Source organism: Equus caballus, chromosome 29 (genome assembly GCF_041296265.1).
Source record: "Equus caballus isolate H_3958 breed thoroughbred chromosome 29, TB-T2T, whole genome shotgun sequence".
In the NCBI taxonomy this organism is placed as follows: domain Eukaryota; kingdom Metazoa; phylum Chordata; class Mammalia; order Perissodactyla; family Equidae; genus Equus; species Equus caballus.
In genome coordinates this window covers 26,176,436-26,188,721 of record NC_091712.1, presented here as the reverse complement: position 1 = coordinate 26,188,721, position 12,286 = coordinate 26,176,436, and positions in this window count along the sequence as shown.

The window sequence follows — 12,286 nt, the reverse complement described above, 5'->3', positions numbered from 1 at the left end:
AATGCTGTATCCTTTCCAGAGGTTTTAAATTGACTTTGCCCAGATCCATCAGAGGAATCACTATCTATGGCAGCTATAGCCTTACGAAATGTATTTCTTAAATAAGAAGACTTCAAAGTTGAAATTACTCCTTGATCCATGGGCTGCAGAATGGCTGTTGTATCAGCAGGCATGAAAACATTCATCTTGTTGTACATCTCCATTGGAGCTCTTGTGTGACCAGGTGCATTGTCAACAATCAGTAACATTTGGAAAGGAACCTTCTTTTTCTGAGCAGTAGGTCTCAACAGTGCGCTTAAAATATTCAGTAAACTATGTTGTAAACGGATGTGCCGTCATCGAGGCTTTGTTATTCCACTTATAGAGTACAGGCAGAGAAGATTTAGCATCATTCTTGAGGGCCCTAGGTTTGAGGGAATGGTAAATGAGCAGTGGCTTCAACTTAAAGTCACCAGCTGCATTAGCCCCTAACAAGAGAGTCAGCCTGTCCTTCGAGGCTTTGAAACCTACCGGGCATTGATTTCTCCTCTCCAGCTACGGAAGTCCTAGATGGCATCTTCTTCCAATAGACAGCTATTTCATCTACATTGAATATCTGTTTTTCAGTGTAGCCATCTTCATTAATGATCTTAGCTAGACCTTCTGGGATAACTTGCTGCAGCTTCTACATCAACATTTGCTTATCAACTTGCACTTTTATGTTATGGAGATGACTTTTTTTCCTTAAGCCTTATGAACCTCATGAACCAACTTCTGCCAGCTTCAAACTTTTCTTCTGCAGCTTCCTCGCCTCTCTCAGCCTTCACTGGATTGAAGAGAGTGAGGGTCTTGCTCTGGATTAGGCTTTGGCTTAATAGAATGTTGTGGCTGGCTTGACCTTCTGTCTAGACCACTAAAGCTTTCTCCATATCAGCACTAAGGTTGCATCCATATCTTATCATGCATGTGCTCACCAGAGTAGCACTTTTAATTTCCTTTAAGAACTTTCCTTTGCATTCACAACTTGGCTAACTGTTTGGGGCAAGAGGCCTAGCTTTATGCCTATCTTGGCTTTTGACATATCTTCCTCACTAAGCTTAATCACTTCTAGCTTTTGATTTAAAGTGAGACATCCAACTTTTCCTTTCACTTGAACACTTAGAGGACATTGTAGGGCTATTAATTGGCCTAATTTCAATATTGTTGTGTCTCAGGGAATAGGGAGTCCTCAGGAGAGGGAGAGATGGAGGAACACACACAACACTGTTGTGTTAGGTTGTGTTGGTTAAGTTCGCCAACTTCTCTGGGTGCGGTTCATGGAGCCCCAAATCAATTACAATAGTAACTGATCACAGATCACCATAACAAATATAATAATAATGAAAAAGTTTGAAATACTGCGAGAATTACCAAAATGTGACAAAGAGACATGAAGTGAGCAAATGTTGTTGGAAAATGGCGCCGACAGACTTGCTAAATGCTGGGTTGCCACAAACATTTAATTTGCACAAAACGTAATATCTGCCAAGTGCAATAGCGTGAAGCACAATAAAACAAAGTACGCCTGTATTCAAGATACATAGCAATTTCACCTCATGAAACCTTCACCCCAACTCCAGGCCCGCAGTAGTCGTTCATTTTGCTCGTGGAATATTTCCAGCTCTCTACACTTCCTCCAGCCATGTGTTTGGGCGGGACCCAAGAATTAGTAATGGCCTGTGTATTGTGAGGTGGACGTGAAGTGGGAGGACCCTCTAGCACTCTCTTTTCCTTTGTCACAGCCTGTGTCCCAGAGTGAGGACAATGATGACATGAAGCAGAGCCCCCCGTCATCAACCCACGATGGACATATATTGTGAGGAGAAAACAACTCTTGTTGCTTTAGACCACTAAGATTTGGGACTGTTTGTTACCACAGTATAATCTGACCTATCCTGACTGATACAAGTTCCACATAATAAGATAATATAATAAAATGTCACCAATTTGGAATAAAAAAATAAACTAGAGTCAATTAATAATTCCTCTGAACCACAGAATTTTTAAGAAAAAGATGCTATTTCTGACAACCGTTTGCTGTGGTATTGACCCCACCATATTTCGTCATCTACAGGAGCTCCCTCAGCTCTCCCATTACAAGAGAGTAAGTGGTATTATTTTAACTGGTTTTATTCCCAGTTGTTTCATTTCTATTCTGTGTCTCTCAAATAGACAAGAGGGGATATATCCAAACAGATAAGGGTGTAGACAGGAGCAGACGGACCTGGATTTCAGTCACATCTCTGTAACATACCAGCTGGTAACTCTGAGCACGTCATGTACCTTCGTGTGTAAAATGGGGATAATACGGGCCAGCCCGGAGCCTGGCAGGCGGTAAACCTAACTGTACACGGTAAACCTCGTACGGTGGCCTGACATTATCAGAAATTGTTCAGAGCACGAGCCCTCCCTTTTCCATTTAACCCACTTCGCAGGGCACCGTGTTCCGCCTGGGGTGGCTACTCTGCAAGCGCAGTGGGCAGACAACGTCGTTTTTCAAAATGAATCAGCTCTTCTGTCTCCAGTTCATGGTTCGTCAGCTAATTCCATCTCTTGGGTTAGAGACCCCTGCTGTGGCATTTTTAGATGCAAACATTCAATTTCATTTTTAAATTGGAATTTTGATAGCCCATGAAAAGAATCCCAATATACCTTTAAGACTCACTCTAGTTTTCCCCGTGGGAGGCAGTGTAAGGAGATAGAAAGAACACGGGCTTGGGCGTGAGTCAGGCCAGGGGTTGAATCCCAGCTCTGCCTTTTACCGTGACCTATGGCAAACCTGTAATTCTCAATTTCCTGATCTCTAAAAGGGAGAGCAATACCCATCCTGGAACATGGTCATGAAAATGAACTGAGCATGTGTGTTAAAGCACATGACCTGGGATACAGTAACTGCTCACTTAAAAAAAGAAAGAAAAAACTTACTTTCCTTCCCATGTTGTGCTTCTGAGTCTTTGACATAGTTTATTAAAATTTAAATTGCTGTGAAGAGAGTGGTAGTTTCAGACTGAAAGTGTCAACAATCTCACTTTCTTAGAGCTCCTTCTATTCCCCTTTGTATTGAGAGAAGTCATTTCAACTCCATTTGAGTTGTAAGCTTAAGATCTTCTTCAAACTGGACACCTGCAGTCACTAGTGTTAAAAAACTGAAGCAGCCCCCATGCAGGCTGATTTTTTCTTGAACATTCAAACTGAAAACTCTTAAAATTCTGCTTTATTTTATGTTTTCTGTCTAAATGAAGCAGGATCCATCGAACAAAGGAAAATCAGTTGACGATAATGCACTGCTAAAGGCATGAGGACACGGTTTCATTCATTCAGCAACTGGTTTTTCTGAGAACTCACTCCGGAGCAGGCACTTTTCAGTTGGGAGCATGCAGTGATGAGCAAGAAAGACAAAATGGCTGCCCTCGGGGAACGTACATCCTAGTGGAGAAGACATGGAAACATATAAATAATAAAATGTAGTGTTTATTTTAGAGGTATTTGCTATAAAGAAAACTAAAAGAGGACAAGGAGATGAGTGATGTGGGAGGAGGGAGCAATATTAGTCAGAGTTGGGAGAAAACATGGGAGGAGGTGCAATGAGCTCGATGATGCAAATGCGAAGGCTAGTGACGTCTGAGAAACAGCCTTCCTGGAAGAAGCGGTCAAAGTCTTGAGGCAAAACGAACTGGCCGAGTTCAAGGAACAGAAAGCCAGCCAGTGTGGCCAGCCGGAGCAGTCAAGAAGAAGAATGGTAGGAAATGAGGTTTGAGAGTAAAGTAGCAACCAGAACATGTAGGTCTCTAATTCATACTATGGAAGTTGGATTTGATGTTAAGTGTTCTAGGAAGCCTTTAGAGGGTTTCCATCAGGAGAGTGACTTGGTCTGACTTACATCGTTAAACATCATTTGAGTTTGCGTCTGAGCAGGGACTATAAAGGCAAGAGTGGAAAGAGGAGATCCTGTTAGGAAGTTGCGGTAGTGGAGGGGAGAGATGATTATGGCTCAGATTGGAATGGTGGTGGTAGAAGAAGTGAAAAGCGTTCATATCTGGGGTATATTTTGAAGATGGAGCCAACAGTACTTGCTCAACAATTGAACGCAAGCTATGAAAGAAAAACAGGAATGAAGGACAGCTCATAGATATTAGGCCTAAGAAATTCTCGGAAATGGGCTGACATTTACTGAAGATAAAACTAGGAGCAAGCAGATTTAGGTGAGAAAGTCAAGAATTCTATTTGAGACATTTTAAGTTTGAGTTGCTTATTTGACATCCAAGTGATGGTGAGTAGGCCGTGGGATATATAAATCTGGGGTTCAAGGAAGGAGTCTGGGTTGGAGATAAATTTGAGATTCACCAGCATTTGGAAGTCACTAAAGCCATGGGACTAGGAAAGATCTTCCAAAGAGAAGGTGTAGACAGAGAAGGGAAGAGTCTAAAGAATGAAGAGTTAACCTTAGGAGGTGAGGAAAAAGAGGAAGAGCCATCAAAGATAGAGACAGGCCAGCTGGTGTGACAGGAGGAGACCAGGAGAGCATGGGATCTCTGAAGCACCCCAAAAAAAGTATTTGAAGAGTTTGGTCTGCCAAGGAGAGCAGAAAATTTGGTACAGACACTGAAAGCTGATGTGGCATAAAAGCAGAGTTGACGCCCAGCAGGGGAGTTGAGAGAATATGCAAGAAAGTGGTCTTCCTGATGGGAAACCTAAGTTTGACAGACAGGATAGTGGGGACGTGGTGGGCACTAGGGGATGACGGATAATTAAAAAGTGGTGGCATAGGGAGCTGATAATAATTTGGAGCTTCCAGACACAGAAAACAAGCAAAGTGCAGACTTTAAATAAAGTCGCCTACTTCCAGCAATTCCACTTCTAGGTGTATATCCAAAAGAACTGAAAGGAGAGTCTCAAAAAGATATTTGTACATCCATGTTCACAGCAGCATTATTCACAATAGCTGAAACGTAGAAGCATCCGTCAATGGATGAATGGGTACACAAAATACGGCACATACATACAACGGAGTATTATTCAGCCTTAAAAAGGAAGGAAATTCTGGCACATTCTACAACATGGATGAACTTTCAGAACATTATGCTAAGTGGAATAAGCCAGTCACTAAAAGATAAATACTGTATGATTCCACTTACACGAGGCACTTCGAGTAGTCAAATTAACAGAGACAGAAAGAAGAATGGTGGTTGCCAGGGGCTGAAGCAAGAGGAAAATGAGGAGTTACTGTCTAACGGGTACAAAGTTTTAGTTTCGCAAGATGAAAAGAGTTCTGGAGATGGGTGGTAGTGATGGTTGCACAACGATATGAGTGTACTTAATACCACTAAACTGTAGCCTTCAAGATGGTTAAGACGGTACGTTTTATGAGTATTTCAGCGCAATTGTAAACATTGGAAGAAGAAAGCTATCACTCGTACACCTGTTTGCTGGTTTTGATATTGTGAATTATATAAGATGTCCCCATGGTGTAAGCTGGATGAGGCATACACAAAACTCATGTACGATTTTTACAACTTCCTGTGAGTCTATAATTATTTCAAAATAAAAATTTTACAAAGTCACCCACTAGTCAATAAAAAACTCTTCCATCCCAATGTTTCTGTGGCCTGGCTAACAACAGAAGCCTTCCTATCTCAGATATGACCACATGTCTAAACTGTCCAAACTCCTGACACGCCGCTCAGAACTTTCAGTGTGTTTGGTCCTTTGACCTTTACTGTTTATAATTTAAGAAGGACTCTTCCATCCTAACACACATCCAGCATAAACATTTATCTCCAAAGGAGCTAAACAAGCTTGGAAAGTAATCATTTTAGGGTTGGAAATACAGGGAAAGAGCTACGTGTTGAAAGAGGGTGAAAGGAATTGACTTTGCCACACCATAGTGGATTTGGATTCAGAGATATCAGACTATTCTTCTCATTGGTAGGGTTCAGCACACGCTACCTCCAAATACGGCACCTTGACATATTGGATATTTTAAGCTGAAGGAATTTGAGAAACAACATGCGCAGGACGGACTCGCTGAGCTTCCCCTGAAGCAGGTCCCAAGACTCATATGAGAGGGGCTCTCTCCACACCCGGAGGAAGGGCACATCCTGATCTCCAAGACGGAGGGACGCTGAGAGGAATCTGAATGGACAGACTCGCCAAGTTCCCCCAGTATACTACTTGTAGCTCATACCCTTTGTTTTATCATATTTTTCCACAACTTTCCACTCTTCATCAAACCTAGTATAAAAATGCATAAGCTTAACCATTTCTTTGGGTCTTCATTTCCTTATGAAGCCTCCTGTGTCACATAAAACTTACATTAAGTAAATTTGTGTGCTTTTCTCTTGCTAATCTGTCTCTTGTGACAGAGACCCAGCTGAAAATCCAGACGAGTAGAAGGAAAAAGATATTTTCCTCTCCTACACCATTAAGCGTTAACTTGCTCATCATCTCCTTCCCTCTCCTCCAGCCCACCTTGTCATCCATCTCCAGGATAACCTCTGCTGACATGGATCTAGCTTCCTAAACAGGGACCAAATCAGCTTTCACGGATCCAGAGAAGCCAAATGAATCCATGGGAGCCCCCTCCAGTGACCTGTCGCTCAGCAGCACTCTCCCTTAAAGAGTCACAAAACTTGAAAGTCATCAATTTGTCTGGAGGGAAGTGACATGGAACAGCTGGCTTCCTCCAAAACAAGCCTTGGCTGTGAGATATAACCAGCACCCGAGGCCTCGAGGACAACCCGAGAGGAGCAGACTTACAGGGATCAAAGGACAAGGGCCATGAAGAGGTCACAAAAATACACCCAGAGGTCAGAAGAACTGGAACCATGAATGTTTTTAGAACTCAACAACTGTTCTCCAAAAAGTGAATGTGAGGCAGCCTAAGTAATTCAGGGCAGTAGATCGACTAGCATCTATGAACCGAGAATGGCAAATAAAAACATCTTAGGTCAATAAAACTCCTACAGATTGCTCACTGTTAAAAAAAAATATTTACCTTGTTCTCACCTATAATTAGGGATCAAGGCTGTGTCAAGGCAGAGAAAGTGTTTTACTACATCATGAATTGATTTACGACACACCTTTCTCATCGGAGATGTGGAAATCATTCATGCTTCCTGAAATATAGATCATCAGTCAAATCTCCCAGAACATATTACAAAATGGAAAAGAAATGACGTTTTTTTTTTTAATGATATATTGCACGGTCTTGTAGCCCTTTATGGAAGAGAAGGGTTCAAGGCCACCGGCTTTGACATTCATAGCCCCCATAGTTTTTATTTATATGATAAAATAGAAGTTGTTCCTCTCCAAATCGATTTTCTCTTCACCTGGACAAGATTAGCATCCTGTAATCCCTTCTACAGGTGTTTCGTATCAAATCAATTCGTGACGCCTCACGGTCTAAATCACTGGAGGGAGAAGTTAGCAGGGTTAGCAGTTCGGGGCCACGACTGGAAATATAACCAAAAAAGACTATGTTAAACACAACTGAATTTTACAGTGTTGTTGCTTCCTGAAGTTTTGTGGTTCTCGCACTGTTACTTACCAAGTTTAAAAAAAGAAACTGTGATGATTTCCCCCCTGCCCATTAAATTAAATATAAACTTAAATTGGATATATTTTAGGCCACAAAATGAACCCAAAACTCTTTCCAGCCTCATAAGCAATGCACTTCCTACCAAATCCACTAACCACAGCAACAACAACAGTAATAATAGCTAGCACTTTTAAAGCCCCTACTGAAAATCAGAAACAGTCCCAGGAGCTTCCCACATCTTAAATAATTTAATCCTCACAACTATCCAAAGAAGTGCTGTCATTATGCCCCTTCCTTTATAGGCAGAAGACTGAGGCTCAGAGAGGTTGCTGACTTGCCCAGGGTCACACAGTAGAATGCAGTAGAGCTGGGGTTTAAACGGAGGCAGCCTGGAGCCTGAGCCTAAACATCTCACTTACATCCTTGAACTTGCCGGTTTGGCCTTCCTTTTCCACCCTGCTTTTTGAATACCCTCCTCGAAAAAAATCCATTGTAGAAATTCTGTCAAAGCCCATTTCAAATACCACCTCTTCCACAAAGCCTTCTTGGCCACTCCCATCTAATTAACAATTAGTCGTCCTTGGCGATCATGCAGCATTTTCCTCCTATCTATCTCCATATCTCTCTGATGACCCTAATTATATTCTACTTCTATTTATTGTTGGGTATTTTGGCTTAGACCCTCCAGTAGTCTGTAAACCCTTGAGCACGGGGACTAAATCGTCTTTTTTCCTACGTCCCAGGCAGCTGCTGGCAGAGTCCTTGAACACTGAGGGCTCTGGATAAACGGGTTCAGTTAATGAACTTTCTTCTTTGCTTCAGTCTCAGTCTTCCTGGGTGTAAAACAAAAATAGAGTCACAACATTCAGGTGGAACACTGTGTGGCCTGGCCTTGCGTTACGTCAACCTCGACAATAGTCGGGAGAAAGCTAAATAAGTATTCCCACGCTTTCTGCAAAGTCGTTTCAGGGAAAAGGTAATGGTGTGGATTGACACTTGCCATGGAGCCTGGGCAAATGTCTGAAATAGACGTACATCTTCCTAAGAGCTTCAAGACGTGACCCAGCTTTGCAACTTCATGAAAGTAAGCATGGAGTTTTTTCTCTAAAGAAGGTTGGAGGGCAGGGAGGAAGAGGAGAAACTGGACTTTTCTTTTAGGATCTTCAACCCAAGAAAAGCTGTCTAACTCAGTGGCAGGTGGCGGGCTAGCTAAAGCAAGAGGTGTCTCTGACGTTGGTTTGGCAGGTTCACATTACCAAGAAAAGGAAGGTGCTGGTTACCTTGACAACACGGAATCCCAGGGCCACGGCATGTTTGACTCTAAATTCTCTTTCAAAGCTTTAGTAGATTTAGTACCGTTTTATCAGAACTACATGCCTGAAATTCTTGTTTCTGTGCTAGGTTAAAACTGCACCAGAAATGGTTTTCCAGGTACATAGATCTTTTGTTTCAGGATAAAGTTACACAGCTTTAATAATTCTCATATGCCAAATCTCCTATCTTTAGTCGCCTAGATTGATTATCTCTTCTGCCTCAAGTCCCTGAATAATAGTCCCAATTCTGTTTCCACTTGCCCTGGCGAGATGACATAGCACATTTTACACTTTTTTTAACAAGCACATCACAATTAGCTTTAGTATAATGTTTAGATGCTGAACATTTTACTCTTCATTAAAAATAAAAATTTCCAGGGGGCCAGCCCGGTGGCGTAGTGGTTAAGTTCCCCCGCTCCTCTTCAGCAGCCCAGGGTTCACAGGTTCGGATCCTGGCATGGACCTACAACATCGCTCGTCAAGCCACGCTATGGTGGTGTCCCACATACAAAATAGAGGAAGGTTGGCACAGATGTTAGCTCAGCAACAATCTTCTTCAAGTAAAAAGAGGAAGATTACCAACAGATGTTAGCTCAGGGCCAATCCTCCTCACAAAAATAAATAAATAAATAAAAATTCCCAGGGCTGGCCCCGTGGCTGAGTGGTTAAGTTCGCGTGCTCTACTGCAGGCGGCCCAGTGTTTCGTTGGTTCGAATCCTGGGCGCGGACAGGGCACTGCTCATCAAACCACACTGAGGCAGCGTCCCACATGCCGCAACTAGAAGGACCCACAACGAAGAATATACAACTATGTACCAGAGGCCTTTGGGGAGAAAAAGGAAAAAAATAAAATCTTTAAAAAAAAAAAAAATTCCAGAAATAGGAGTTTGATGAGATCGAGTTACTTCCTCAGGGATCTAGTCAGTTGCTGATACCATGAGAAACAGACACCCTTGAAACCCCTGACCCCACGACACAGCCCCGGTCCAGTTCCCCTCTGCCTCCTGCCTCAGTCTTCTCCAGCTCTTCGCAGGCTCATGAGAAGGACCTATTTGCAAGACTTCCAAACCCAGAATCTCTGGATGGCTGATCCCCTAAAAGCTCCAGGGGTCCACTCTTTGGTCCCCTTCCACACTCTACCCCATCTGCCAGAATCCCTAGGGCCTCAACCCCTCTCCCTTGAACTGATGGAGGAACCATGACCTTGGCTGGTCCAGTCAAAACGCAGCACAGACTTTCCCATTAAAAAATGTTGTAGGTGATAGTTAATATCTGTATTGCTATTAGTACCATCAAATCTGAACTAAGTAGGATTTTATAGACTGCCTAACCACCCATGCATGCCTCATATCACTCTTTCTATCAGGAATATTTTCTACTCCTGATAAGTTGCAAACTCTTGAAACCTAATATGAAGTTGAAGTCTGCCCATAATTATAGTTTTTCAAAGCACTATACACATTGGAAATCCCTTTATTAGTTTAGGATCATAAAGATTTACTGCACATAAGTACAGCCTGAAGAATATCCATCACTTGTTTTGCTAAAAAAAGTCATTATGTTTGATGTATTAAACATAAAGTAACATTTAAAATCATTGCAAGTTGTTGTTGGATTTATCTTTTCATGTTTTTTAAATTTCTAACAAATGGAGTTACAAGCTCAGAATTTAAAATGTCACCTCTTAGTTTGGGCTAATTTATGATAAGTAAGAAGAATCTTAAGGTTGGAGGAAAACATACATAACAAAGTTATATTTCTTGGGCTTAGTGTCTTCTCTGAAAAGGGGAGGGCACTCCTTTTCAGAACCAGAACAGGGCAGGAAAAACAGTACCAGAACTTCTCCCAAACTGTCTACAACTTTTGGCATGTGGAGCATTTTCACTCGAGCCTCGTTTTCTGCGTTTTTCACACTCATATTTCCAGCTTCTTCTGTTGCTTTATTTTTATCAACTTCTCAGACTTGGGAAAAGAGGATTTCTTCCCAGATTGAAACATGTTTCTCTCTCCTTTCACATGTTGATTCCTGGGCGTACGTTCAAGCTTATGTCCCAATTTTATGTTCATATCTCCCAAATATGGAACGAGCTCCTCCTCCTTCTCCTTCACAGAGTTCAGAAGCTAGAAAACTGATGCCAATGAAAAAACCAAGAGAAGCAAGAGGCCGGGCTGGCTGAGACAGGCCACCAAGCTGCCTCTGGAAGGAGCTTGTTCAGCACCCGGGTTGTGTTCTGGGCGGCTCGCCTGAGGCTTTTCTGCTTCTTGCCGCAATGGGAAACATCTCTCCGACATCCAGCCCCGTGAGTGATGGATGTTTTGCAAAGCAGTCAACACAGCACTAACAATCGTGGCTGACATTTCTGCCTTAGTGCTGGAAAAATGTTCTGAGTGTATATTCTTGCAAAATGTTCTGTGGTGGGCGCTTAATTGTCGTGTTCACAAGAAGTCATTTGCTAGAGCTGGAAAGACAGAATGGCAGCCAAGATTTTTCTCCACACCTGGAGAGTAAAATCCTGGGTGAAGAGGTGCCCATGCCTATAGGGAAATCAGGTCACAGGGGTATCTGAGTCCAGTACGGCCAGCAAGGTGGTAACAACCATATCCAGCATTAAAGAGGACGTAAAAGGGACTAAGCCTGTGACGTTGTATAAAATCAGCCCAGGACCTGGGATCCCACATCTGCCTCAGTACATCTTGGTTCTTGAATAGACCCATATTCCATCTCTGAAATGTCCCATTGTACTGGCTGAGGGGTGTACTACTTACTTGGGTGAATAGAGGAAGGGAGCTTTGTTCTGATAATCCTGTGAGTAGTTTATATTTACAAAGTATTCAGAGCATTTTAACAGATCAAATGGCTGAAAGAATTGTTGTTTTTCAGGCTAGGACTGGAGAAAAAGCTACTTTGTCCCAATACCCCTGTCTAAGGGAGTTGTAAACCAAGTCACGGGCAGAGTGACATATGGAATGTTGGTGAGGGCCAAGGGAGGGAGGAACACAAAGAAAAAAGCTACCGTCAACCTTGAGTAGATCGCTGCCTTGGGAAGTCCAACAGGCTCCTTTTGCGGCAGGGTTTGAGGTATATAGCATTTCTCATCTCGTGAGAGTCTCAGAATGCCTTGATCTTTGCTTTCTCAGCCACGCAGCCCTGAAGGAATGAATGATCTGGGGACCTCGTAAGAAAGCTGACTGCCACACGCTGGTGAGTCTCCGGTGAGAATCTGTTACAGCTGCCCCTGTTCCAGGAGTGGGAAGTGTCTGACGAGTGAGATTAAAATCACTGCAGACATTCCTTCAAGGCGTCCAGACCTCTGCGGAAAATAAGCAGTCTATCAAACTGCGGGACCAAGCTCAACCTGGCCTCTCCGTAGGTAGGCTTTCCTGGATGACTTCTTGTTATAATAACATTATTTTTAAC